Below are 25,791 nucleotides of genomic sequence, written 5' to 3'. Positions count from 1 at the left end.
AAACCGTTAACCAGCAGTCAGTTTTCTCTTTCAAAATCTGGAATCCCACAACTTCACCCGCCAGTTCTCATCTGTTCTTCAGTGCTCAATGATATTCCTCTATAAAAGTGTCATTCATTTCTTCTGCTTCCACCCCCCCTGCTTCTTCACCCCACCTCATACAGCCTAATTCAGTGGTCTCAAACTCAGACCCTTTGCAGGGCCAAATTTTGGATTTGTAGGTACTTGAAGGGCTGCAGAAAAAAATAGTTAACGTCTTATTAAAGAAATGACAATTTTGCATGAGGTAAAACTCTTCTTAGTTTATAAATCTTTCCTTTTGGCTACATCTTAATAATAATATTGTAATCTATAGCTAAAGAGACATATGATCAAGAAACTGTTTTATTTTACTTTTGTGATTATGATAAACATACTGAGGGCCTCAAAATAGTACCTGGCGGGCCGCATGTGGCCCCCGGGCCACGAGTTTGAAACCACTGGCCTAATTGTATCTACAAGACTCCTGAAAGGCAGAAACTTTTCTTATCTGTGACCTTCTCTTTCACTGCCAACTCCAGACTCCGTCCCTTCTTTCTTGCAGCACTGTATGCCTGGAACAGGCTGCCTGAATCAATACGTCGTGCTCCATCCCTAGCAGTGTTCATCTCCCCAACCCTGAAATGTCCTGTCTAAATTAGATTGCAAGCTCTTCTGAGCAGGAACTGTTTATTGTATGTTAAAATGTACAGCGCTGCATACGCTTTCAGCACTACAGAAATAATAAAGAGTAGTAGTAGAAGAAGAACGAGGAGGGGAAATTTGTCCCAGAGCTAAACCATTCATCAGAGCTGGCCTCTGAAGGCTCCTAGAATGGAACAAACACGGAAAATGTCTAACCAAAATGTAACGTTCTTTTGTTAAAACTTTTAGGGCTCCTTTTACGAAGCCGCATTAGCGGTTTAACGCATGTAATAGCACGCGCTAAACTGCAGGCCGCGCTAGACACTAACGCCAGCAATGAGCTGGCGTTAGTTCTAGCCGCGTAGTGCGGGTTTAGCCCGCACTAAAAAGCTGCATGCGCTAAAACCGCTAAAGCGGCTTCGTAAAAGGAGCCCTTACGAAATCATTATAAACATATCTGTTTGATAAATAAGAAAGTTGATTTTAATAGAGATGCAATTCCATTATTACCCTTCTTTATTCTCTAATTCTCAACTTATCTTAAATTGTATTTTAATTAATGTTGTATCTTGACCGCTGCAGGATGTACTGTTTTATTATTATTATTATTCTCTTTTTCATTTTCTTAGTATATTTTAAACTGTATTTTATTCATTATTGTATTTGACCGCTGTAGGATATACTGTTTTTACAAAAAAATTTTTGCGCTGAATTGTTTCAGTTCTTCTTTATTGTGAACCGCCCAGAACTGTTGGTGGGGCGGTATATAAGAAAATAAATTATTATTATTATTATTATTATTAAAATGTGAGGAAAAGGACCTCAAACACCCGAACTGCGGGTCGCAGCCCGAGTCTTACTGGGGTCATGGATATTATCACTGGTCCTAAAACACCTCATACTTTTATTATTTTAATGATATTTCATTTACAAAGACTCACTGTTATGTAGCAAAGTTCAGGCTAACATTATCAGCCTGAACGTTGCTGCATAACAGTGATTCTTTGTAAATGAATGAAATAGTAACCCCTGAAGAAGCCACTTGTGAAACGGCTGAATCTCCATTGGATGTTTAAAAGCTAAATGTTTCTGCTGCTTCATTTACTATTCCATTTCAAAATATATTTAGAAAAATATTTTTTTAAAAAGTCATTAAAATAATAAAAGTATAAAGTTTTTCAGTGAGGTTTTTTTTAGGACCAGTGATAATATCCATGACCCCAGTAAGACTCGGGCTGCGTCCCGCAGTTTGGATGTTTGAGGTCCTTGTCCTCACATTTTAACAAAAGAAAGTTAAATCTTGGTTAGACATTTTTTGTTCTGCCCGTGTTTGTTGCATTCTATTCGTTTGATTAGATTGTCCCTGAAGGCTCCTGTCAGACCAGCCTCCAAATCCAGGGACACTCCTGAGGAGGCGTTACACAAAATCAAAACTAAGGTGTTCCACAAACTAATCTTTAAACATAAAACATAACATTTACCCTGCCTTTCCTCCTGCTTACCCAAGCCTTCATCCCTCTGCTCTTTATCCTCATTTTCTTCGCCATGCTTTCCCCCACACACATTATCTATCCTCTTCTTCCTTCTCACTTCACAGCATGAGCCTCCTTTTTCCATTCCCACCTCAGGCACTTGCAAGCATCAGCCATCTTCTCCCATCCACCAGCATCTGCCAGTGTCAGTCCACTTCTCCCAGTCCCATTGTTGGCTCCCTCTACCCATCCCCAGCACCCATAATCATCCACCAACTCCCTTTTCTCATCTGCTTCCAGTGCCTAAGTACTCTAAGCAATGGCAGGAGCTTCTGCCTTTACTTCTTCCATGCTTCCTGTTTCTACCATTATCACCTCAGGTAAGTTTGAAAAACAAGAACAGAAATACAAAACAAAATTTGGGGGCCAAAAAATGGCCCAAAAATGGGGGTCTCATCTTATATTTGGGTCAATTCCCACCCCCACACCCCTTCCAAACTTCTTGTAGGCATCCACCGGGTCTACCGTCTATTGTCTCCGGTCTATCCCTCCCGTCTCCTGTCCTGGATGACTCTGACAATATTTTTTACCTCCCTCTTCCCTCCCCCCCCCTTTTTTTGAATCCCTGGTGATTCAGTGGTGTACCGGGCAGGAGCAAGCTTTCCGCACTCCTGTCCATGCTGAGCCCCGCTGAATGGCTGCTGCAAATTGTTGTAATCCAGCAGTGTAGCCGGCAGGAGTGAGATTTTTGCGCTCTTCCCTGGCGATCAGCCACTCGCTGAATGGCTGCTACCAGTTCTCGCAGGACTCGTGAGAACTGGCAGCAGTCACTCAGGAAGTGGCCCAGGGTCAGGCAGCAGCGCAAAAAGCTAACTCATGCCCAGTACAGCGCTGGGCCATGAAAACTTGAGGCAGCCATTCAGTGAAGGGCTCAATACGGGACAGGAGCGCAGAAAGCTCGCTCCTGCCCGGTATACCGCTGGACCACAAGGGATTCAATAAGGTACAGGGGGGGAGATGGGAGGGAGGTAAAAAAAACTGTCAGAGTCAGCCGGGACAGGAAGGATTCCTCCTGTCCCGGCCAACCACTAGACCACCAGGTCATAGGGAAGGCTCAGTGGAGGCCTGCAGGACATCAGGAGAGAGGGGGGACAGGATGCAGTGGGAGGGAGGGAGGAGAGCCTAGCAAGGCAGGGAGTGAAGAGGGCTGGGTGCAGATCCTAGCAGAGTAAGGCACATGAATATTAACCACCACCACCCTCCCCCAGGCTTATACTTGAGTCAACCTTTTTTGTGTGGGGGGAAGGGAATCTGGAATTATATTCAGATCATCTTATATTCAAGTATATACGGTACTTTATGTATCATGTCAGATTTGGGAAGTACCTGCTCTCACACAACAACCTGCTTGTGGAGGGATCCAGGAGGTGCAGGGAGAGGAGGAGAGGCGTCGGCCAGGAGAAGAGTCATCTGTGCAGGGTTTCTTCCTACAGGACATGCCTCTCACCACGACAGGCACGTCCTGTAGGCAGGCAGCCAGCGTGGATAACTCCTCGCCAGTGTGTCATGGCACACAAGAGGCACACCGTTTGCGATACACTGCTCTAGATCAGTGTTTTTCAACCTTTTTACACCTATGGACCAGCAGAAATAAAATAATTATTCTGTAGACCGGCATCGGTCCATGGACCGGCGGTTGAAGAACATGGGACTAAGTCATGGGCCAGACAACGCCCATCTCTACCCAATCTCCACCCCAGACCCTGCCCCCATAATAGTACTAATTGCACCTTGCACGTCCCGTGCCTCATCTGGAAGCCTTCCCTCTGATGTTGCAATGTCAGAGAGAAGGCTTCCAGTTCAGGCGCAGGATGCCCATAGGAGCCACTGCCCGTGGCTTTGTGCACTGAATCAGTTAGGAAGAGGGAGCTGATTCAAAAGTAACGCCGCATCGATCGCACCGTGGACAGGCGGTTGAAGACACTGTTTTGGGCCTGATGCACGCGTTGGCCCTGTGGACCGGCAGGAAATTTCTGTGGACTAGCACTGGTCCATGGACCGGTGGTTGAAGAACACTGCTCTAGATCATTGATAAATATGTTAAAAAGCAGCGGCCCCAGCACAGACCTCTGGGGAACCCCATTATTTACTCTTCTCCATTGAGAATATTGACCATTTAAACCAGGAATCTCAAAGTCCCTCCTTGAGGGCCGCAATATGTTATGTTATGTTATGTTATGTTATTTATTTCTTATATACCGCTAAATCCGTTAAGTTCTAAGCGGTTTACAGAGAAATATACATTAAATATACAATAAAGGATATAATAAAATAAGATAAATAAATAAAGAATGGGTACTTTGAAATTCCCTTACTGTCCCAAAGGCTCACAATCTAACTAAAGCAATACAGTCGGGTTTTCAGGATTTCCCCAATGAATATGCATTGAAAGCAGTGCATGCACATAGATCTCATGCATATTTATTGGAGAAATCGAGAAAACCCGACTGGATTTCAGCCGACTGGAGGGACTTTGAGATCCCTGATTTAAACCTACTCTGTTTTCTGTCTTTCAACAGCTCTTAATCCATAAAAGGACTTTACCTCCTATACAACACCTGCCAAGATCTCTGGGAAAGCAGCTGATCCAGTGACCCAACCAAAAGGCTTCTCCCCTCCCCTCCAACTTGCCCTGCAGGGAGCAAAAAGAACCAATAACATTGGTCTAACCTCACAGGGACAGGACCCCAGAACTAAACTTCCCATCTGTGTTTTTATAACCTTTCCCACAATCACAGCAAAAAGGGAAAAGAAATCCCAAGAACTCTGCATAGGCCTGAAGGTCAAAACTATGGGATACTTTCTCAGTAGCAAACCATCAAGCCACTATTCTGACAGTAGGCAGCCCTTTCCAGTCTTCTTATTTGGGCTAAGCTCCTGTTCTGTCCCAGGGGGCCTTGTGAGAAATAAATATCCACATTTAGAGATTGGCTCTTTCAAGGATGGGCTGCCCACCCTTGAAACAGAGGCAATAGTGCCAATTAACTAAATGAAGCCTACAAATTCTTTAGTCTATGGCTCCTTGTGAAGACAGGCACGTTGCAGATAGAATGAACTCTGCTGAGATCTTCACGTGCACTTTTTGATGTTACTGTAATAGTGCGAGCAAGTTTTGGCACAAACATAGCCAGACGCATTCATAAAAGGTAAAACAAAATCTCTTTACTAACTCAAAACCCCGGTCCTGTTACTTCACAGGGCCAGGAACGCAAGGAAACAGTCTTTTTATTCCATAGAATATACAAAATTTTTAAAAATTGATGAAACGGCATCTTTTTTGACAGATGAAATACAAGGTATGAGACTCTGTTATTTATGAAGAGGAGATGACGACAGTAAGGTGCTGGTCGCCTATGTATTTTATTGTTTGTATCTTTCGCTTTGTTTTCTGGGTGTATTTATTGCTGATCTGGTATGTATTTGTGTACGTATTTTTGTATGTAAGTTTGCAACCCGCTCTGGGTAAGGGTGGGATATAAATAAATATATCAAACCATAAGCAAAAGTCTTGAGAAGGACCTGTGGCTGACAGAACCTAAAAGACAGCCCGGGGCCTGTGACTGCCATGCCCCAAACACAGTTTTGCAAAAATCTCTCTCAGTCCGGTAACCAGCCAGATCTCAGAACAAGGCTTGCAAGTATTTATCAAAAGGCAGTGGCCTACCTCAGCCAAGCAGAATATCTAGCTGTTGCATTCAAGGCATATACCAGGGGGATACTGCTTCCTTCCACTCCCTGAATCCCTTAACCCACCTCTAGCCCTGCCTCTTATACTTCCTGACTCCACCCCTCCTGTGTCACTTCCCCCTAGGGAGGAGCTACATAAGTTAAGGTGGCTATGGCAATGTGAGAGGGTAGGTAACATTCTTTAGCCTCCCTCCCTACTAATTTAAAACCTAATACAAAGAATATGGAATATCCCTGTTTGAAGCATTGTGTTGTTCACAAATATGAACAATATAGAACAAAAAAAAATTTGATTTCCAAAAACAGTACATTAAAAATCATTTTGAAACAGAAACATTTTGAGTGTTCAAACCTAATAAAAAAAAAACCATAGTTAGGAAAAATACCCAAAGCACTTCAGAGTCATTGCCCACAGCACAGAGGAATCAAAGAAAAAGAAACTGCAAGGTACACATATAAGGAGATTTGCATATCAACCTGATTTACAGAAACTGAAATAAATATCTAGAAATAAAGGAAACATATACAAGAGATCATTCTTCGGCCATGGCTGGTCCAGAGCATCCAGTCCTGCGCCTCCAGGTTCAGATCTTCAACTGAATGAAGAATCAGTCCGCCTACTTGTTTCTTGTTATCACCATCAGATCAAATACTGGGTGGCCCCCAAAACCGAACAATGGATTGGAAAGCTGCCATTGGCAGCATTCATTCTTCCAGATCCAGTATCTGTCTGCTGAGGAAATTGGCCTAGACATTGTCCACTCCCACTACATGTGCTGATGAAAGCACCTGAAGACAAAACTCCACCCACCTAAATACTAAGAGGGTAATGGTTTTCCAGGTTATGAAATCTCAGGAACTTTCTGTGTTCCGGAAAGATGGGAACGTGGCAAGTAGGCCTCTGTCAAATCCAGCGAGGCCAGAAATTCCCCCAGTGCCACTGCTACTATGATGGATTGAGCTGTCTCCATGTGAAAGAGCAACACTTTCAATGCTGCACTGACATGAGTAAGATCCAGAATGGATTTCCAATCGTCTGAGACTTTCTTGGGCAAGACGAAGTATATGGAGTATCTGCCCGAGCCCAAATCTACAGGTGGCACAAACTCTATGGCCTGAATATCTAACAGCCTCTGAACTGCAGCTGCGACCTTGCTTGCTTTCTCTGGTCGCCCTGTCAGGGAGTCCACAAACCAGACCGAATGATCTCCAGCACCCAACAAGCTGATGAGATCTATGCCTAGGCCTTCGCGTACTCTGAGAGCCACCCACTCTATCTTTACGGGAACTGCTCTGGACCTGGCAACATCGTGCTTTCTTGGAGGTTCGAGCAGAACAAGAAATGGCTCTGCCTGGGACCTGAGAATCTCTTTCTGGCTCCTTGGAAGGATCTCTGCGAGAAGGCTCCATCTGAGTATTGTTGAAAGCGCCTGGAGCCACAAAAATTAGACCGCCTGGAGCCCAGGGCCCAGCTGTTTCTGAAAATGCCGTGGGTTTGAGAAGGTACGATTCTGGAAAATTCTAAAAAATAAAATAATAACATCACCTTGAAACCACACGCACATCAAGCTGGATTTTATCAAAGAGAGCAGATACAAAAGAATTCAGCCTATAAGCTCCTTTCACTAAGGTGCGCTAGGGTTTTAACGCACGGAATAGCGCGCTACATTGCCACGCGCGCTAGACCGCAACACCAGCATTGAGCTGGCGTTAGTTCTAGAAGCGTAGCACATGGTAATTTCCTGCGTGCGCTAAAAAAGCTAGCGAACCTTAGTAAAGGGAGCCCCATGTGTAACTCATGAGTGTATCCAGCACAGTGGAACTTTTAAGGCACACCAGCACAGAAAATAGCTCTGCTTTTTGGCAGAAGCAAATGCCTGTGTTTGTTCCATTACTTTTTTTCTGGTAAGTGTGACTGGAAGTGGGATCTTATTATTTCCTAGTGACTCTTCGGCTGAAAATAGTTTCTCTATTAAACAAGTTGTGTACAATGGAACCTTTCATCGATGCACTCTGGCCAAAGCAAATATTCAAATCATGGTATCCAATTTTTTATTTTATTTATTATTACAAAGAACATTCAACTGCAAAACTATCCTCTTACTTTGAAAGTACATTTTGGCCCTGATTCTATAAAAGACGCCTACAGTTAGAAGGTTAAATATTCAATTAGGCTTAATTGGCACCATTAATTGAAAAGTGCCATTAAAAAGAAATGTTAAAACGTTAATAAGCTGATAGGCACCTAACTTTGTAGGTGGCCACCACTTCGAAGTAGGCATCTACTACGAAGCATTTACCAGAAAGCGGGCATGGTTAGAGGTGGATTTTGGGCATGGTTTGACTTTGGCTCCAAGAAGTGTCTAACTTAAGCGTACTCATTTAGGCCAAGAACCCTGGCCTAAATGGCAGTGCTCCTAAGGATTCAGAGCCCAATTCTCAAAACAGTGTTCCAACTGTAGGCAACAGTAGGCGTCTTACCGCTGTTAACAGACCAATCAGGACACACTTCTTTTTTTTTTTTTTAATCGATATGACAAATGATGTCTACAATGTAGGCATCTGATTCGTGCTTATGGAAGCGCTTAGGTACGCCTATGGATGTCTAAGGCCAGTATAGGGGTGGCTTACGCTGGAAGTGTCCTTAGGCGTGCCTAGGCACGAGTTAGATGCCTTAAATGTAGGCCTTTAAAACACTAGATACATTTAAGGCGTCTCTACAAAAAATAGATGCCTCATGCATATTCCTTAGAGATATCTTGAAAGCCCGACTGGCTAGGGGTCCCCTAGGACAGGTTTAAGAACCACTGAGCTAAAGGAGAGCCACTAAATATCTTCCCATGCGGGACCATGACAGTGCTGACTAGTGTAATGCTATCCATCCCCGCCAGTCCAGCTTTAAACTTCATGGGGGGTATGGATCCCTCAAAGTTGTGATCATTTCCAAGCATGCAGCACTTTCCTCTTTCTGTCCAAAGTCTGGGTGGAGAGGCAGAGTAGCAGAACCCCCCCCCCTCCAAAAAAAAAAAAAAGACAATGGGAACCACCATTGGCCCAGGGCCTTGCATTGAAGAACACTGTCCTATGCTGTCTATTCGAATGGCTTATTGTGTATTGTGTTGATAATTTAATTAACGTGCTATGCGATATTATGTACTCTTACCTGAATACTTTTACTACTATAATTGTCAGTTGCCTACACTCATCTTATTCTTGTTGTACACCGTCTTGGGTTATTTATTGAGATTTATTATGAAGAGATTCATTCAAGGTAATGTACAGCAAGTACAGTTTAATATAAAAACTTACAATTTTGTTAACAGCATTTTGTAAAAAGGTAAATAAATCCAATCTAAATTAATTCATTAAAACTATTTCTTATAGTTCATTTCCAGGGATGAACAACTCCTCTCCCGGGTCTACCTGGCTAATTACTAGAGGCGCGAATCCTGTTTAAGTTCGCTTGCCTATGTTATAAATCAATATTTAGTCTGGCCCCCACCTACCTGATTTCCCACTTCAATCTGGCAAGTTATCTTAGGCCCACACGAAGAATACATCTGTTCACCTATACGACAATAAAAGCCTGCCACTACAAAAGATTCTTGGACAGAACTCTTGCCTTCCAGCCAGGCAAATGGAACGACTGGCTTAGTAATGTTTTCGCGCTCTCTTCATCCTACTTCAATTTTAGAAAACTATTAAAAACGAGTCTGTTCAATCGATTTGTTAACTAAGAATCTACTCAGCACTGCTTATTCAGTCCAGTAACCCTAAGAACTTTATAGCTTTCACATTCTTTATTATGTAAGATTGTATTGCTGACTTTGATTGTAACCTCTTCGCTGATTGTCCATCGCCTCTTGCTGTAAACCGCCTCAAACTTATATGGCTTTGGCGGTATATAAGAATAAAATTATTATTATTCTAGGAACTTATCCAGTCCTCTTTTGAACTCTTGCTATGTTGGTCACATGGGGCAATTCTATGAAGAGCGCTAAAAATTAAGGTGCCCAAAAGTTGCATGTTATGATAGTATTCTACAACTACATCTGGACACCCGGCCTAAGCTGGCATTTGGGCACCAATATTTGGATGCCAATATTTTCACCATGCAAACCTCAGGTGCAAATGTTAGCACCCGGGCCCGCACCTTAAAGTATTCTCTAAATTTAGTGCCTCAGTGTACGACCCACCCATGCCCTGCATACATGCATGCCCTTTACAGATTATTCACAGTGAATATTCATGAGATTTGCACGTTCGGGTGGGTTGGGGGGACCTCAGGTCGCGGCGGGGGGGGGTGCCCGATGGCAGCAGGGGGGGGTGCCGGATCGCGGGGGGGGAGGGTGCCAGTTCGCAGGGGGGGGCGCTCGTAAATCGAAGTGCGCTCAGTTTCCGAGGCGCCGATTTTGCGAATGTTTTGCTCGTCTTGCAAAACACTCGCAAACCGGTGCACTCGTAAACCGAGGTACCACTGTATTTCTATACCACTTATAGCCTAAGTGGTTTACATTCAGGTACTCAAAGCATTTTTCCCTGTCTTTCCCAGTGGGCTCATACTCTTATCTAATGTACCTGGGAAAATGGAGGATTAAGTGACTTGCCCAGGGTCACAAGGAAAGGGAATGGGAACTTGCATACCGCCTTTTTGTCGCTTTTCAAAGCTGACATCCAAAGCGGTGGGCACTGGAGGATTAAGTGACTTGCCCAGGTTCACAAGGATTTGAACCCACAACCTCAGGGTGCTGAGGTTGTAGTTCTAACCACTATTGCTGGCATCAAGGAGCATTTCCAACATTTCAGACACATTTTCCTGTTCCACCACTACACAGTGCTGTTTCTCTTCTACAACCAGGTCTGAAAGACAATCCAATTATCTACCCAGATGATGTACCGTATTTTCACGCATTTAATGCGCGCGTTATACACGATTTTACAAACCGTGCATAACCTTGCGTGTTATACGCGTGAGCGCGTTTTACAACTTTTTTTTTTTCAGTCCGATCCGGCATCCCACCTGCGAACCAGCATCCTCCCCCCCGCTCACGTCACCCCCCCCCTCCCCCGCGATCCTACATCCCCCCCAGCACTGCAAAACATCTCTTACCCGATTGGGCACCGGCACCAGCACCAATGCACAGGATGTGCCAGTGCCCGAAGATCCTCCCTCGTTGGGTTGGGCTGGGCTGGGCTGGGCGGTGCGGTGCGAGAGAGATCCTCCTTCTTCCTGCGCCGGGCTGGACTAGGCTTTGAGCATTTGCGCATGCTCAAAGCCTTCTGGTCTCGCTCTCTCCGGAATGCCGGATTTGAATGAAAAAAAAAAAATGCTCTCTCGGGTAAGCAAGCGGGGGGGGAGGATGCCGGTTCGGAGTAGGCGGGAAGAGGTTTTAGCATGCGCGGTATACGCGTGTGCGCGCTATATTACATTTTTTTTTACATAAATTTGTGTTCCCTGCGCGCTATACCCATGTGCACGTTTTACACGGGTGCGCGGTATATGGGTGAAAATACGGTAAATATGCAAGCAACCACATTTTTGGGAATGCTGTACCACAGAAGACTTTACGTGTGATTCATAAACAATTGTACCCTTGTTATACTTTAATAAAAAGATTTAAATATTAAATCATTAAGTGTTCGAGGCTTGTGCAGATGACGACAGAGCCTGCGGGGACGGGGCAGGGATGGGGGCAAACTTTGTCCCCGTGTCATTCTCTAGCAGAGTCACATGAAGCTGCAATGGGAACCAAACCCAGTTCCCCAGATTCTCGGCCCACTGCCGTTAACTATCAAGCTACTCCTATCCTTCAGTTTATGAACAATGTAACCTCCGCCACCTCCCTCTGACCATTCTCTGTGGAAAGAGTCTCTCTCTCTCTCGCATGTACCTCATGGCATATATTTGGGGCACATGGTACCTCGGCATTTCAAAAGCGCAGAACACAAGAGGATGCCATTCGTGCTTAGGGCACTTTGTAACCTGGGTCACACTACAAACACAACTTCAATCAGATTATTGTGTTTATTTATTCAGAAATGTATATTATTTGTATTCACTTAGAATCGTAGAGATAATCTGTAAACAGGAAATAATATTCTACTTTAAAATTATCTTGGCATGTGATACAATAGAACTTTACTCTGGAAGTCGGCCAAACTGCTTCTTGTATAATCAGAGGTGGCAAATGTTCTCAATGGGTGCCTCAGTTTCTTTCTTGTATGACGATGACAATTCCTAAGTTCATTTATTTTTTTTTTAATTTCTTACACCTTTCAACAGTAAGCGCCTTTTAATCAGAGGTGACATGCATAGTGCTGAAGAAGGTCCCCGAGATCTACTGGCAGGCCAGGTTTTCAGGATATCCACAATGAATATGCGAGAGAAATGTGCATACCAAGAAGGCAGTGCAGGGAAATCTCTCTCATGCATATTCATTCTGGATATCCTGAAAACCTGGCCTGCCAGTAGATCTCGAGGACCGGACTTGGGCAGCCCTGCTCTAGAATGTTCAGTATTTTAGCATAATTTATACTCAATACATGTTCTTCAGATGATATCTAAGTCATGATTTATTTTTTTTTTTTAATGATAAAAACCAAAATACAGTGGAACCTCGGTTTGCAAGTAACGCGGTTTGCGAGTGTTTTGCAAGATGAGCAAAACACTCCCGCAAACCTTAACTCGCAAATCGAGCATGTCCCGATAAATGAGTACCTTCCCCTGCTCAACCGGCATCACACCCCCCGAACTGGCATCGCACCCTCCCCCCCCCCCCCCGTGAACGCCACTTCCCCCCCCCCCCCCGTGAGAACCGCATTGCACCCCAGTGCTGGAAGCAGCATCCGCCCACCCTCCCTCCCAAACAAGCTCCTTACCCCATCTGGTGCTTGCTGGTGCGACTGACAGAAAGATCCCGCCTCTTGCCTAGGCTGGGCCTTGAGCATGCTCAAGGCTTTCTGGCTCTCGTTCTCTCACAGATAACCATGGGAAATCATCTCCATGGCATTCTTTAAGGAGAGCGGAAAGAATCGGAGTATAAATAGGCACAACCATTGACCCTCAAAAGCTAATAATGTTGGTGTAGAACAGGGATGTCTAAGTCCCTCCACGAGGGGCGCAATCCAGTCGGGTTTTCAGGATTTCCCCAAAGAATATGCATGAGATCTATTTGCATGCACTGCTTTCAATGTATGCTCATGCATATTCATTGGAGAAATCCTGAAAACCCGACTGGATTGCAGCCCTCGAGGAGAGATTTTGACACCCCTGGTATAGAAGGACTGAGGCTTGATAGACACTAAAGAAAGACACGGGATTGTTTCCCAAAGGGACGGGAACAGTGATGAATTTTGGCACCGTGTCATTCTCTAGTCTGAATGAAACAAAGCTAATGAGAAGTCAACCCCAAGATATTTCCAAACAAACTGATCGGAGACTGTGAATGGCTTTTGTTAAGACTGAACTTTGGGGTTGGTGTGGGGTAGAGAATGACACGGTGACAAAATTCATCACCGTTCCCGTCCCCGTGGATAACCGCGGGAAATAATCCCATGTCATTTTCTAGTGTCTATTTCAACCTCGGTCCTTCTACACCAGCATTCTTCAAAGCAAAGCTTGCGGGTCAGTGGTTGTGGCCATTCATACTCTGATTCTTATGTGAGCCAAGGATAATGAAGCCATTGTGACATCACTGATGTGATTGGCTCTTAGGCACTGGTGGAATGAGGCTTTATGACATCACAATATCTGCTCTGGATACCACAGACTGTCATTCTGTAGTGTCTGTTTCAACCTCAGTCCTTCTACACCAGCATTCTTCAAAGCAAAGCTTGCGGGTCAGTGGTTGTGGCCATTCATCCTCTGATTCTTCCCTCTCTCCTTAAAGAATGACATGAAGATGGTTTCCCGTGGTTATCCGCGGGGACGGGAACGGTGATTAATTTTGTCACCGTGTCATTCTCTAGTGTGGGGTACCTTCTCTGTTGCCACCCAGCACCCTTTTCAGCTCAGCCTTAACACGTCAGTCAACACTAAACACTCATTTCACTACAAACTACAAGACCCAATCAACAAAACTATATACCAAATAAGAGGGCTTGCATTAGCTAATTCCTGCATATTACGACTACTGTTTATCATTTCTACAGTATTACTAGACGTATGCAGCATAGTACACTAAACACAAAAGAGACTAAGCTCTGTGGAATAGGGACTCTGTAACCCAGGGGTGCCCAAATGGTCAATCACGATCAACCAGTACGTCGTAAAGGCAACGCGAGTCGATCGCGTTGCCTATGCAATCTTTTTCTCCCTGCTGCTTCCCCAAGCCAGGCCTGGCGCGTACAAGCGCCGGACTCGCAATCGCTGCCTAGCTGGCCTAGAACTTCCTCCCCGACATTAGAATTGACGTCGGAGGTGAAGTTTTGTGGGCCCGGCACTTGTATACGCCAGGCCTGGTTCAGAGAAGCAGCAGGGAGAAATTGGCGTGGTGACTTGGGGGTGGGGGTAGGGAAAGAATCAGGGAAGTGGAGAAATCGGCCCGATGGCATGGGGGGGGCAGGAGGATTGAGAAAGAAAGGTAGAAATAAAGAGGGGGGGGCCAGGGGAAGAGAGAAAGAAAGGCAGAAAGAAAAAGGGGGCAGGGGGAGAGAGAAAGAAAGACAGGAAGGCAGGGGGAGAGAGAAAGAAAGGCAGAAATAAAGAGGGGGCCAAGGGGAGAGAGAAAGAAAGGCATAAAGAAAGAGGGGGGCAGGGGGAGAGAGAAAGAAAGACAGGCAGGCAGGGAGAGAGAGAAAGAAAGGCAGAAAGAAAGAAATATTGGCTTAACAAAAGAAGGAAGTGCAACCAGAAACTCATGAAATCATCAGACAAAAAGGTAGGAAAAATGATTTTATTTTCAATTTAGTGATCAAAATTTGTCAGTTTTGAGAATATCTTTATCTCTGCTGTCTATATTTGCACTATGGCCCCCTTTTACTAAACCGCAATAGCGTTTTTTGGCGCAGGGAGCCTATGAGCATCGAGAGCAGTGCTGGGCATTCAGCGCAGCTTCCTGCGCTAAAAACCGCTATCGCGGTTTAGTAAAAGGGGAGGGGGTATATTTGTCTATTTTTGTATAGTTGTCACCGAGGTGACGTTGCATATTTTAAAGTCATCTGCCTTGACCTGAATACAAATGATAATTAACATTTTCTCTGCGTACAGTGTGCTTTGTGTTTTTTTTTTATTTTATTGTTGGTAGATCATTTTGACTTGGTCATTTTAAAAGTAGCTCGCAAGCCAAAAAAGTGTGGGCATCCCTGGTCTAACCAAAACAAACAGGAGCAATCAAGAGATCAACAGCAAAGCAGGTTAAGAAGTCTTTTATCACCGGGTCAGTTAGTGTGGGCAAACGCTAAGGATATATAGAGTACAGCTTCCTTGTGATACATCCAACCTTTCCCTCCACCACTCCTAAATCGATACAACCTTTTCCTGAGTAGATTACAGACCAATATAACTATACCCCAATCACAGTTCTTCTATTTATCTATAACCACCATTAAATCCAAGTCACTCTCTTAATTCAGAACATTACTTCCCATATTATGGGTATTGCTATATACAGTTTTCCAGATGATGCCATTTTCCTAAAAAAACCTACTATATACCACTTGGTAAGTTAGTCTCAAGTCATTCATGTAAACACAAGAAGAAGAACATAAATATAGCCTTACTGGGTATGACCAATGGTTCATCTAGTCCAGTAGCCTGTTCTCACAGTGGCCAATCCAGGTCCCTAGTACCTGGCCAAACCCCAAGGAGTAGCAACATTCCATGCTACCGATCCAGGGCAAGCAGTGGCTTCCACCATATACTTCTCAATAACAGACTCTGGGACTTTTCCTCCAGGAAATTGTCCAAGCCTTCCTTAAAACCAGCTTCGCTATCCACGCTTAGCACAACCTCTGGCAACGCGTTCCAGAGCTAACCATTCTCTGAGTGAAAAAAATATTTCCTCCTATTGGTTTTAAAAGTATTTCCCTGTGGCTTCATCAAGTGTCCCCTAGTCTTTGTAATTTTAATGGAGTAAAAAAAAAAAAAAAAAAAAAATCGATCCACTTGTACCCATTCTACTCTACTCAGGATTTTGTTGACTTCAATCATATCTTCCCTCAGCTGCCTCTTTTCCTTTTTTTTTTTTTGTAATTCGTCATTTTGAACACTCACAAATACAAGGAACAAAAAGTAATACAACAGTGCACTCAACACAAGTACCCCAAAAATAGCAAGAGCACTATATGCACCAATACAGTGTGAATCATATTGCGAACCCCCACAAAGAAACACCCCCCCAGCACTACCACTAAACTCCAATCGAAGCCCCCCCTTCCTCCCAAGAGCCATAACCTTTTAAGTCTTTCCTCATATGAGAGGAGTTTCATCCCCTTCATCATCCTGGTCGCTCTTCTTTGAACCTTATGTCCGCATTAGACCTCGAAAAGACACCCTTGTCTAACTGGAGATAGTCGATTCACAGGCTTCTGCAGACAGCTCTTGCAATTAACCCAGCAAAGATGGATAACTGTTGATTTCTACAAGAATGAGTTCTTTCAAAACATCTAATTATATGTAACTCTATCCCTTTGCCCTTGCTTGGATAAGAACACAAAGCAGGCAAAGCTATTTCTTTAATATCATGAAAGGAAGATGAATCTTTGAAACAAAGCCAGTTATCTTTCACAGTACTGCTGTAATTTTGAAACAAGTTGAAAGGAAGCACTCCCACTGGGAATACATAATATGAGATTGGCATTTCAGTTACACGCCAGGCTGCAGTCAACTGCGCACATGGCAAGGTCCTCCTGCAGTTAGCAGCAGGCCTCTCTCCTGCTCCTGTTGCCTAGCGTCTGATGTGCCCTTTGATATATTTACCTCTCTTTTTGGCTAACACTGCTGGACATACAGTGGCCATGCAGTTGGCAAACACCACAGCCAACTTGTGGAAATGTAAACTGGGCCAACAAACAGCTCATACAGCCCACTTCCTCCCAAGGAACAGTCATACAGACACCACCTATCCCTTAAGTGTTCCTCTTATTTTGTGTGAAACTTTGTACTAGAATGCCTAAAGACTGCATTTAAAAAAAAAAAATGACAACGCTCGAGGCTTTTAACCCAGCCACATCTCTCACTAAGCAGATTGTCTGAAATGCATCCACATGTTACACAGAGGTTCAAATGGCAGTTCTTCCAAGGGACTCAAATGCCAGATTTCAAATGCAATCCGTTAAAGCATGTGACACATTTGGATATGAAATCTTAGCGGCCTTGAGAAAACAGAATGTCAACATAATTTGAAGGACAAGAGTTACTTAACCTCTGATAGCAGGAAGTGAACACACAATGAAATATTAACAAACAGCCCTCAGACCCACATTTAAATCTTGAGCTGAAATGTTCGGCCAATCAGGTGCAACTAGAATTACCGGATCTTTTTGGGCCACTATTGTCATGGAGGAAAGACAGAGGAGACCTTCCTGTGGCCAGGGCTGAACCAGAGCGTTCAGGCCTTCGCTGCCAGTCTTGCGACAACGACTGAAGAATCGATCGGCTTTCATGTTGGCCGCAGTTGCCGTGAGGTCGAACGTGGGGCACCCCCACTGAACTACAATGCACTTGAACGCTCTTTAGGACAGGGACCATTTTCCAGAGTCCAGTGTCTGACAACTGAGAAAGTTTGCTGAACGTTGTCCACTCCTGCCACGTGTGCCACTGACAGCGCCATGAGATCTCTCTCCACCCACCGGAAAAGAAGCTGAGCCTCCACACTCAGAGAAGCGCTCCTTGTTACCCCTGCTGGTTGACATAAGCCACTGCCCTGGCATTGTCCGAGAAGACACCAAAGGCTCGATGACTGAGACAATTCTCGAAGCAGAGAAGAGCCAGCCGAATCATTCCAGGCGTCTGATCGACCACTTGCGCTCTGAGGGCACCCACTGGCCCTCATGGACGGTTATACATACTGCTCACCAGCCTTTTAAATTTGCATCCATAGACAGAATAATCCAATCCGAGATCCAGAAGGGAAAGCCCCTGGAAAGCGAGAGGGGCCGCAACCACCATGGAAGACTGTTCCGTGCCACAATCATCCAGAGCAGGGATGCATTTAACAGGTTCCTTCTGGGGATTCCAGCACAAAAGCAGAACATCCTGCAACGAGAGCTCTGGCTCAAGGGACCGCATTGATGCCAGCACCCCCTAGGGAAGGCAAGATAAAATATCCTGGACCACAATCGTAGGGGTTCCTGTGCCTGGCACGGAGGCTGGCAGAAGGGAGATAGGCAGATACTTTTTTCCCCCAATTATGTCTGATAAAGCATATCAACAAAATCTGGGGAAACCCATCCTCCGTAGCAGGAGCTGACCCCTGTGCTCCAATTGGGGACAGTTTGTTGTATTTACCAGGTTTATACCCCAAGCCGCACTTGTGTTTCATTGGAACATCGTCTGCACACTCACCAGAGCAACCCTCCCCCACTTTTGCAGGAGTCGGGACAGAAGGTGCTAGAAGACATAAGAACATAAGATAAGAACATAATAATAGTCTTACTGGGTCAGACCAATGGTTCATCAAGCCCAGCAGCCCGTTCTCACGGTGGCCAATCCAGATCACTAGTACTTGGCCATAACCCACGGTGTAGCAATATTCCATGCTACCGATCCAGGGTAAGCAGTGGCTTTCCCCATGTCTTTCTCAATAACAGACTATGGACTTTTCCTCCAGGAATTTGTCAAGACCTTTCTTAAAACCAGCTACATGATCCGCTCTTACCATATCCTCTGGCTTGTAGGAAGTAAGACTGAGTTGCTGGGATACTGGCACAATGATGAGGTATGACGGGGAGGGGTTCAAGTCTCTGAAATTCTGAGGCTTCCTACAAAGTCTTGGCGGGTAGAGGGAAATAAGCTACTGGTCCTGGAATAAAGTGGGATTGTACAAGAATCTATTAAATATTAAAGCATGATTTTTTTTAATGTTTTTTTTTGGGGGGGAGCAGTTGGCCTTTCTCCAGTTTGTTTAATTGTGGAATTTTTTTCGCCATAGCTCCTTTTTTCCAGTATTAATGAACTAAACAATAAGACTGGATTCCATGTTGAACTAAATGATTATGATCATTCTGGGAAATTTGATGTTTCTTAATCGTGCTTTAATGTTTACTAGGTATTAAGGGACATTTCAATACCCTCTAGTTCAGGGTCTCAAAGTCCCTCCTTGAGGGCCGCAATCCAGTCAGGTTTTCAGGATTTCCCCAATGAATAGGCATGAGATCTATGTGCATGCACTGCTTTCAATGCATATTCATTGGGGAAACTCTGAAAACCCGACTGGATTGCGGCCCTCAAGGAGGGACTTTGAGATCCCTGCTCTAGTTCAGGGGTAGGGAACTCCGGTCCTTGAAAGCCGTATTCCAGTTGGGTTTTCAGAATTTCCTCAATGAATATGCATGAGATCTGTTTGCATGCACTGCTTTCAATGCATATTCATTGGGGAAATCCTGAAAACCCGACTGGATTGCGGCCCTCAAGGAGGGACTTTGAAATCCCTGCTCTAGTTCAGGGGTAGGGAACTCCGGTCCTTGAAAGCCATATTCCAGTTGGGTTTTCAGGATTTCCTCAATGAATATGCATGAGATCTGTTTGCATGCACTGCTTTCAATGCATATTCATTGGGGAAATCCTGAAAACCTGACTGGAATATGGCTCTTGAGGACCGGAGTTCCCTACCCCTGCTCTAGTTATACTCTACTGAGCAAACTTTCTTTTTTTTAATATTGATGTGTATTTGACAGTAGCTAGGGGGGTTGCTGCTCCCGCCAGGAACGTTACAGAGGTATGGAGAAAGGGAAGCGGCACATGCACGGGGAAGGAGCGTTTGGAGGTGGGGGGGAGGGGTGCCACTGACCCAGGTGCCTCTCACCCTCACTACGCCACTGAGGGCACCCCCTTTCTATTTCATGTTGCCTAACACAAACTCGCAAAAGGCTGTGATGTTCTTTTGAAGCTTAATATCACCATCTCAATCTATCCCTCCCTTCACTACAGAAATGCACAGAATAGAAATCATCAAATTTGAAATCATTTGGTCCTTTCAGCATCATCCTAAGCGCCTTTCTCTAGAGCAGGCGTTCTTAATCTGTGGTGCCCAGAAGAGGTCAAATTGCGTGCAGAGAAGGGTTTTGAAATCAAATGCGATTTACTGAAACTTTCTAGACAGAGTGAAGGCAACTATTAGATTATCTTTCAAATAAATTTGCTTAAGTAACTTAATAGTTAGCCAAGTAAATAACTAATAACATATGCTACTGCAGCAGCACACATTAGTAACTAGCTGTGATATTGCTAATATTACACAGAAGGTCATTCACAGTTACTAAAATGAGATTAGGTTTTTATCTTGCTAATATCTTTTCTAATAGATAAGTGTGTCATTCTGGACAGACAAGTAATGTCCCCATGCTAGCAAACCATGCAGAAGGCATCCACTCCAGCTTTTGAATCCCTCCTCCTTCACTATGGACTTCACTCCAGCTTTGAATCCCTCCTCCTTCACTATTGACTATGGCAGCTCTGCTGCCCCCTTCAGTTTGTACCAAAGCAGGCGATATAGCCCCATATAGAAACAGATGTGAAGGAGGGGTATGGGGAAACTCTCCAAACTACCACTGTAATGCTCTGAAATTAAAACAAACATGTTAAACATTGAACAATCAAAACAGCGAAACAATCATGACAAACATAAACATTTATGGAGCTCAAACAATACCCGATGTGTTCTAGCAATAGACTATTCTTCATACCCTTAAGGTCTGACTAATATCCAAATTTCAGTTTGGACTCAAACATTGTGAATGAAACAGTAGGCAGGTACATGAGATAAAAGAGAGCGGAGCTCCAGAATGACATACCTATCTGCTAGAAAAGATATTTCTAGCATAATAGGTGTGTCATTCTGGACAGACGGGACCGTACAAAAGCAGTCCCAGAAATCTACAGCAGAACAACTGTGCCGGTTCGTAATGCTGAAAATCCAAAGGTGGAGTCCTCCATTGCTGCTACATCTACCCTGTAAAACTTTGAAAATGTATGTAGAGTGGACCAAGTCGCTGCCCTACAAATCTCTTCAGGAGAGACTGCCCAAGCTTCTGCCCATGAAGAAGCCAAGCTTCTAGTCAAATGCACCCTTAAGGAGACTGGTGACTGTTTTCCACAGGTAATATATGCTGACAAAATGGCCCTATGGATCCATCTGGAGATCGTGGTCTCAGAAGCCAGTATGCGGCATCTAGCCTAACAAGTGAGCACAAAACCATGATCAGATATCCTGACGTCACTATCGAGTTCAGGCTATTGGAGAAGCACTCTTCTCACATCCAACTTTTTCAGAACCCGGTCCTTCTTCTTAGAACCTGTGGAATGGAACGCTGGCAATCTGACTTCTTGACTGACATGGAAAGCCGAAACAACTGTTGGCAAAAAGAACGGAACTGTGCACAAAGAAACTCCGGCCTCTATGAACTTGAGGAAAGGCTCTCTGCAAAGAAAAAGCCTGAATCTCCGAGACTCTTCTCGCTGGGGTAACAGCCACAAGAAAACCCATATTGCGTGTCAGATCCATCAAGGACGCTCCCTTCAGCAGCTCATAAGGAGCCTGACTGAGGCCTTGCAAAACCACTTTAAGGTTCCATGAGGGAAACAGAAAAAAAAAAAGGAAATATACAGAGCATATCAGAAAGACTCCTTCTGGCTTGCAACAGAAGGAAAAACTGAAGAGAGAAGCAGAGCTCTCTAGTGAAGGAGGAGGCATTCAAAAGCTGGAGTGGAATCCTTCTGTACGGCTTGCGAGCATGGGGACATTACCTGTCCATCCAGAATGACACACCTATTGCACTAGAATGGATTTTAATAAACAACATGTTTGTAGAATATGCAGAGAGGTCAGATGAAAATTATTCCCATGCTCTGTGCAGAAAGTGATTCCATTCTGCTAGAAGTAAAGATTCTCCCTAGAAGCAAAGCATGGGAAAATTTTTCACCCCACATCTTTGCATAAAAAAATTTAAAAAAAGTTTCCATTCAGCTTCTGTGCTATTTAGGAAAGAAGAGTGGGGAATAACCAGTCTGTGATTCATAATCTCTTCTTCAGACACTGATGGCCACCTCATAATTTCAGGAGTTCCCAAATTGTAGAGTTCTGAGCTACTTTGGAATTTCCAAGACTACTATTGCCTTGATGATAGCTTATAGCTTATTGTTTATAGTCTGCGGATTAAAAAGTATTTATATACTAAATTAAGAAATGAACCAATGACGATTGGGCACATAAAGCTTAAAGCAATGATAGGCTTGAGCTTTGAGTGGTGTCGCTGAGGTTCAAGTAACAGTGAAAGCACTAAAAGGGATGGTAATTAAGTATGTTTAAGAAGTTTGTGGACATACTTGTTAGAGGTAACTGTGTTACTGACAGGTCAGCCTGGTATTTTTTCTTTTTTTTTTCAATGGCACAGATATTTTGCATGTGCTACACACACAAAATATCTGTCCCATAAAAAAAGCACACACCCCACCCCTCCCACCAATGAAAGCCCTTCCTCTCTGACAACCTGCACCGCGAAATACACCACCACTCCTGGTGAAAATGGCAGGAGGAATGCCTACTTCCTCCTGCCATGCTGACCCCCCGAAAGAAAATTGACAACAGGGATGCCCACTCCCTCCTGCCAATGCAACTCACTCCCCCCCCCATGGTAGCGATGCAGTAGGAGGGATGCCCAATCCCTCCTGCCACCGAAGGCCCACTCTCATGCCAGGTGCCCCCCAAACATTATTTACCTTCCCCCTTTCTTCTCCCCACCATCTCTCCCCCCCTAAAAAAAGGCAGGAGGAATGCCCACTCCCTCCTGTCACCAGAGGTCCCCCACCATCCCAGAAATACCCTCCCCCCCCCCCGGTATCTTCTCAAGAGACATTACAGCAGGACGGAAGCTCAGTCCATCCTGCTCTTAGGCTCGCCACTCCAGAATGGTGGGGCTTTCCCTCTCTGGTGCATCATGTGATGCATGGAGACGGGCTTAATGCCCTCATTGGCTCAAAAAACCTTAGGCTACTCCCTGTGCATCACATGATGCACCAGGGAGGGAAAGCCCCACCATTCTGGAGCGGTGAGCCTAAGAGCAGGACAGACTGAGCTTCTGCCCTGTTCCAACGTCTCTGAGAAGGTACAGAAGGGTTCGGGGGAGGTGGTAGGGGATCTCTGGTGGCAAGAGGGACTGAGCATCCCTCCTGACTTTTTTTTCAAGGGGGGAAGGGGGAGGGTAGAGGATTGGGGGAGGCACCTAGTGCAGGAGTGGGCCTTCGGTAGCTGTATCACTGCTGTGGTGGGAGGGGGAGAAGTCACATTGGCAGGAGGGAGTAGGCATTTCTCCTGCCATTTTCGCTGCCGTGGGAAAGGGGGTTTGCGGTGCCCTAACAGCAGTGACAGGAGGCTGCTTACCCTGTCACTGCTGTTAGGGCTCTGTGCATGTGTCAGTCACTCACTGAGCAATTGATCTGTCGGGTTTGCATGAAAATGACTTGCAAAGGCCAGCTGCAAGTGGCAGGAGTGAGGGGGCTTTGCTCATGCCCCCAATGATCCCTGCAGACCACAAGGGACATCAGGTAGGCTTGGGAGGGGGTCTATTTTGGAGGGTGGGGATGGAAGAGAGTTATACGGATCCTGGCCAATATTCAGTCATGGCCACATAACTGTCTTATCGGGCCCTGGCTCAATATCGGCTGAAACCTAGACAGGCTTCGGCGGCCTTTCCTCATTACATTTAGCTTCCAATATTCAGTGTCGGTGCCAAAACATCTCTCAGCGCCGAATACCGAGGGATAATATAGCTGGCGACAGTCAGACAGGAAGGCGGAATATTTTCCACTTCAAAATGTTTCTTTTTATGAATAGGTCATACAGAGAACCAACCTGAGCCCCCTGCTGGGCACCCTAACTGCAAACGTTGGACTTTTAGAGAGCAAGAGATGTTTAAATACCTACATGGCATAAATGCACATGAGTCGAGTCTCTTTCATTTGAAAGGAAGCTCTGGAATGAGAGGGCATAGGATGAGTTAAGAGGTGATAGGCCCAGGAGTAATCTAAGGAAATACTTTTTTGCAGAAAGGGCGGTAGATGCGTGGAACAGTCTCCCAGAAGAGGTGGTGGAGACAAAGACAATAAGAATTCAAGAAAGTGAGGGATAGGCACGTGGGATCTCTTAGACCACAGTTCTTCAACCGCCGGTCCGCAGACCGGTGCCAGTCCACAGGAAATTTTTGCCGGTCCGCACAGGGCCGGCAAGATTGACTCACTTCAACTTCCTGCCGGTCCGCGCAGGGCCGGCAAGATCAACATGTGAAGCGTGCACTGGGCCGGAGAGATCTTGGGGAGCCTCCGACAGTGGCTTTCTCCCCTTTCTGCAGCTCTCCTTTACTTCCCAGCGCAGCGATTCACGAAGGCATCCTTGGGGCTTTTGCTGAGTCGCGGCTGCCTCTGATGATGCAACTTCCTCTTTCCTCAGAGGCGGCGCGACCCAACAAAGGACCTGAGGCTGCCTTTGTGAATTGCTGCGCTGGGAAGTAAGAAGAGCTGCTGGGAGGGGAGTAAACCACTATCAGAGTCTGGGACAGCTGCTACTGGAGAGGGAGAAGGAGAGATGCTGCTGGGAGGGGAGGAGGAAAATGAATCTGGGAAGCTGCTGGGCAAGGAAAAAAAGGGACAGCTGCTACTGGAGAGGGAAAAGGAGAGATGCTTCTTGGAGGGGAGGAGGGAAAGGAATCTGGGAAGCTGCTGGGCAGGGAAAAAAAGGGACAGCTGCTACTGGAGAGGGAGAAGGAGAGATGCTTCTGGGAGGGGAGGAGGGAAAGGAATCTGGGAAGCTGCTGGGCAGGGGAAAAAAAGGGACAGCTGCTACTGGAGAGGGAGAAAGAGAGATGCTTCTGGGAGGGGAGGAGGGAAATGAATCTGGGAAGCTGCTGGGCAAAGAAAAAAAGGGACAGCTGCTACTGGAGAGGGAGAAGGAGAGATGCTGCTGGGAGGAGAGAAGGGAAATGAACCTGGGAAGCTGCTGGGCAAGGGAAAAAAGAGACAGCTGCTACTGGAGAGGGAAAAGGAGAGATGCTTCTGGGAGGGGAGGAGGGAAAGGAATCTGGGAAGCTGCTGGGCAAGGAAAAAAAGGGACAGCTGCTACTGGAGAGGGAGAAGGAGAGATGCTGCTGGGAGGTGAGGGAAGAGAATTACTGCTGGACAGGAGGAGGAGGGAAGGGAGAATGAAAAAAGGAAGGAAACAGCTGGCAGAGAGATTAGAGGAGGGGAAGGGGAGACACAGGCATGAGAAAGTAGAGAGATTGATTATAGGAAAGGGTCAGCAGAAAAATAAGCAGAGGGACAACGATGATAGATCTGGTGTAGGAGAGATAAAAATGAAGAGAGCAGTGAAGCTGGAATGAATCATGTAAAAAGGAGAGGGGGGCACAAGCTGGATGGAAAGGGGAGAGGGGCATAGAAAGAAGACAGATACCATATGGAAGGGGGAGAGGACAGACAGTGGATGGAAGGGGCAGATGCTGGATTGAAGAAACAGAGAGGGCAGACGCTGGAAGGAAGAGAGTGAAAAGAAGATTGAAAGCAGAAACCAGAGACGACAAAAGGTAGAAAAAAATAATTTTATTTCTATTTTGTGATTAGAATATATCAGATTTGAAATATATATCCTGCTAGAGCTGGTGTTAGACATAACTGGGGACTGCAAAACCCAGGAAGTGCTTCTTTAGCTTCCAGCTGGCTTAGGGCGCTCTCTGACCAGGGGGCAGTTGCCCTAGTTGCACT

General features: G+C 45.3%; 1 protein-coding gene across 4 annotated transcripts in view; it reads right to left on the bottom strand.

Moving 5' to 3' along the window:
• Nucleotides 1-25,791, bottom strand: part of ARHGAP10 (Rho GTPase activating protein 10) — a 520,437-nt gene that overhangs the window by 359,837 nt on the left and 134,809 nt on the right. The gene's annotated exons all lie outside the window — the stretch shown is intronic.

This window comes from Geotrypetes seraphini, chromosome 1 (assembly GCF_902459505.1).
Source record: "Geotrypetes seraphini chromosome 1, aGeoSer1.1, whole genome shotgun sequence".
NCBI classification, from domain to species: Eukaryota; Metazoa; Chordata; class Amphibia; order Gymnophiona; family Dermophiidae; genus Geotrypetes; species Geotrypetes seraphini.
The sequence above is the reverse complement of the archived record's forward strand: the minus strand, read 5'-3'. Positions and strand labels throughout refer to the sequence as shown.